This window comes from Camellia sinensis, chromosome 3 (assembly GCF_055761805.1).
Source record: "Camellia sinensis isolate YWXY chromosome 3, ASM5576180v1, whole genome shotgun sequence".
Taxonomy (NCBI): Eukaryota; Viridiplantae; Streptophyta; class Magnoliopsida; order Ericales; family Theaceae; genus Camellia; species Camellia sinensis.
In genome coordinates this window covers 54478741-54483255 of record NC_138963.1, presented here as the reverse complement: position 1 = coordinate 54483255, position 4515 = coordinate 54478741, and positions in this window count along the sequence as shown.

Genomic DNA, 4515 nt, shown 5'->3' with positions numbered 1-4515 from the left:
AACTATTTTTTATTTGAATGATTTGCTGGTTTAACCATGATTTTAGTTGTTTTACATGTTACGATGATTCTTTCTTATTTATAAAGTTTTTAAAATTTCTTTTTCAAAAACTAATATGATAATTTTTTAAAATTTATATATTTTCATTCTAAAATAGTGAAGTATTAGAATTATGTCATTTTTTTTTATAACAAAGCATAACTTTAATTATTAATTGTCAATATAACAACTTTAATCTATCTATACTATATATTATAGTAATGAAACATTTAAAAGAAAACTCTTAAATTTATATATAAAATTTTATTTGTGTGAGACAAAATATAAAAAAATTAAATATAATTATCATATTTTTAATAAATAATTTATTATTTTATCTGATGTATAACACGGTGATATACTAATATGATTGTATATAGAAGTGAGATAAAAGCTGATTATCTTAAGAGATTCATCATGCCTTTAATGATCAATAAAATAATTAATAATCGGATCAATATAATAAATAGGATGAAATCTCAGACTTCTATGTTACCGTAACTTTATATATAATAAATTAATCACTTTACATATAATTGTCGGATACGCAACCATTAGAATAGAAATTAAATTATTACGCAATTCTTTTTTACATAACTAGGGTGGGCACATATGATACGTGTATAATTTAAATAAATAAATATACATATAAATAATAATGAAATTAGTGTCATAATTAGTATGGTGTTTAAGTGGCAAGAATAGTTTTAATGAAATTTAAAATCTTAGGTTCAAACTTTGCTCACACTCTTAAATAAAAAAAATTATTTTAGGATAGAAAAATTTGTCATATGACAAGAGGAGAAACTATCAAACACTTGGACACTAAATCCAATGCTCACATATATATTAAAATTACACAATCAACATTCACGGTGGAATCGAATTCTCAATTAATATTTATTTAACCATAATATGTTATTCTTAAAAAAAAAAGAGACAAAAATTGAAGATTCATCATTGTGGAGATATGGTTTGGAAATACTCTTTGGATCTTGTAGGACGCTCTTGATTCTCAGTTAACCACCTGAAAATGAATGAACACTCCGGTCGGAGGCGCCGAAACTAGCACTCCGACAGATAAGTTGGTGTATACTCTCTTGGTTGCTTGTGTCTCAAGTTAATCTTATTTTTTCTCACATACCTTTTTTTAGCTGATGCTCCTCTTATTTATAGTCGTCCTTGATATTGATGGTTGGGTCCACCTTTCGACCACCGAATAATTGGTTATTCGGCTATATTGTCCTACTTATTTGTACCCGGCACAACTTACAGCTGATTCTATAGCCGTTTTGGTTATTCGGCCTCTGTACCTCCAGGATAGAGCCGTATAGTACATAACTTGATTTCTTTCTTTAAATTAAATCGGCTTCCCTACGTAATAATATTATTCGGCTCCCACAATCATATATTAAATGATCAAAAAGTGATCTCTATTAAGACACCTTCAAAATATAAAATTTCAAACAATTATAAAAAATATATATATACAATAAAATTTACTCGGTAATCACCTTCCTTATGAATAATAGTTACCGATCACATGATGGTTCACAATGTCAAAAATTAAAAACATTTTAGAAATTTTGAAGTCTCTTATTTTTATATAAGAAGAGACTACTTTGGTTCAAATCAAATCTCATTAATTATTATTATTTAACAAAATATTCGAGTATCACCATGCGGTGGTGTATAGGATCAAAAATTCAAATTCACTTAAAATATTTAAAAAACTCAAGTAACCAAGAAGCAACAAACATTGCAGAAACAAACATAACGGAACAACTCATCATTAACGGAAAAGTTTACTACGGAATTTTCATCAACAATGTTTACAATTGATAATAATAATAATAATAATAATAATAATAATAATAATAATAATAATAATAATAATAATAATAATAGCGATCCCAGTTTTTCTTTTCTGTGTTGGTTGTATTCCGGACCTTGGTTCCGAAATGTTGGTGGATGTATGTCTTCTTGTTATCCTTTAATTCTATATACTTGAGTTTTAGGAAGTGTTGGGCTTGGTGGTTACAGGTAGGTTGAGTTTTGGTTTCTATTCTTGTTGCCCAGTTTTTGAGTGGTCCGGTCGAGCAGAGATTTCATACTTCCAGTATTTCGTGCCTCTGCAAAATTTCTGCAGGTGTGTTTTTCACACTCGAGCGGGTTTCTTTACGCTCGAGCGGTCGCGCTCGAGCGGGTATGTTGGCGCTCGAGCGGGTAGTGCTTTGTCTGTGAAAGTTCTGGGAGGGGGAAATCTACGCTCGAGCAGGCTGGTTTTCGCGCTCGAGCGGATGTACTTTATTCTTGTGTCTTGGAGCTCGAGCGGGCTTTATTACGCTTGAGCGTGTCCAGATTTTTGTGCTTTACGCTCGTGCGTTCTATTCTCCGCTCGAGCAGGATAGTCGTATATCAGTTGACAGCTAGGCTATTTTAAATCACTTTTACATCTTCACTCTCTCTCTTACTTTTCTAAAATGCCATTGGAGAGCTTCTCCCTCTAAAAACTTACCTTCTCTCTAGGTATTGATCTAGTAGGAGTGATCCTTAATCATTTGGCCTTTATAAAAAGTGTGTTGATCGTCGAGGGTTTCGTTTTGATCCAAAAAGTTTGGAGTTTGGAGCACTTTGAGTTTGGTCTTCTTCTTTCTTTGAGCTCCGAATTTGAGGTAGGAATTCCTACTCACTCTTATGGGCTTTGACCTAGATTTTGAGCTTTTGTATAAATGGTTTTGGGTTTTGAAAGTTAGGGTTTCAAATGTGTAATTTTGAAAAGAGGGTTATGTTTATTTTGAACCATAAACGTGTATTTGGGTTTCAAAATGAGTACATTGAAGTTGTTGGTAATATTTAGACCCTTGGGGTTAATATTGAGAGATGGGGGATAAAGCCCTAAATTGTGCATAAATTAATTGGTGTAATTAATTTTGAAAAGTTATGGGTTTGTGAAATTGAGTTGAATATAATGAAATTGGCTCATTATGAGATGGGATAGTGGAGTTGGATTTATAAATCATTCACTTTTGAAAATGAAGATAATTTATCTGTTAGTGCTTTTATTATCTGTATAGAAATAATTACTTTGGGTTACCGGTGGAGGGTAGTCTTGATTGTTGTAGACAATGCATGATGATTAGGCAAACTAAACCTGATCAATTGAATGTGTTATAGAACATGACGGTTGAAATAATACATTAACTTTATGTATTGAATGAATGTGTATATGATCTATGTTTATATACATTGTGTTGTGTGGGAGGAGATAGGGGATGTACTTCACGGTTTAGGGGAAGATAGTAGATGGACCTCTAAACCGGATAGTGTTTGGGAGAAGATAGGGGATGGACTCCGTAGATACAGCTCATATGCTTGTCTATTGAAGTGTTGATACAGCTCATATGCTCATCAGTTGAAGTGTTAATACAGCTCATAGGCTTATCTGTTAAAGTGTTAATACAGCTCATATGCTTATCCATTGATGTGTTGATACAACTAGTATGCCTATCTATTATGAAGTGGGAAATGTTTAATATGATATGATCTATGTTTATGTACATTGTGTTGTGTGGGAGGAGATAGGGGATGTACTCCACGGTTTAGGGGAAGATAGGGAATGGACCTCTAAACCGGATAGTGTTTGGGAGAAGATAGGGGATGGACTCCATAGATACAGCTCATATGCTTGTCTATTGAAGTGTTGATACAGCTCATATGCTTATTTGTTGAAGTTTTGATACAGCTCATATGCTTATCTGTTGAAGTGTGAATACAGCACATAGGCTTGTCTGTTAAAGTATCGATACATCTAGTATGCTTATATATTGTGAAGTAGAAAATGTTTAATATGAGTTACTGTCTCATTCAAATCGTTTTGCTGGGTTCTGAACCATGGTTATAAGTTGAGAATTGGAAAGGAAATGGAGAATGAAATGAAACATGGACACATTTGTCATGTAATGAAAATGGTTTGTGAATTGATTTATGTGAGTCAAACATTTATCAACTGCTAATGCCTTAGTTACTGCTCATATTATGTTTAGCATATCTCTACTGGGCGTTGGCTCACCCTATATGGGACATTATTTTCAGGTACAGGTAGCATGCCACCTCCAAGGACTTAGCTTGGGAGGCTAGAGGCAGACAGACTATTTTTGGTTGTTTTGTTTTCTTATGATGTATTACATGTAAATTCAAGCCAAGGGCTTAATATGTATTTTAGTTAGTACTCTTCTTTTGTAACCAAGTGTTGACTTGGAAAGCTGTAAGCCCATAGGGCATTTGCTTTTGTTGTTAACATGTAATACTTTTGTAAGAACTACTCTGATGAATAGAAAGATGTGTATTACTCTTATACCATTGCATGTCTAAGATGATGGGTTTTATGTATTTTTTTGAGGGCATTACAATAATAATTATAAATATTAGATATTTAATATTCCAAGATATATTGATTCAGAAAATCAATGCTTT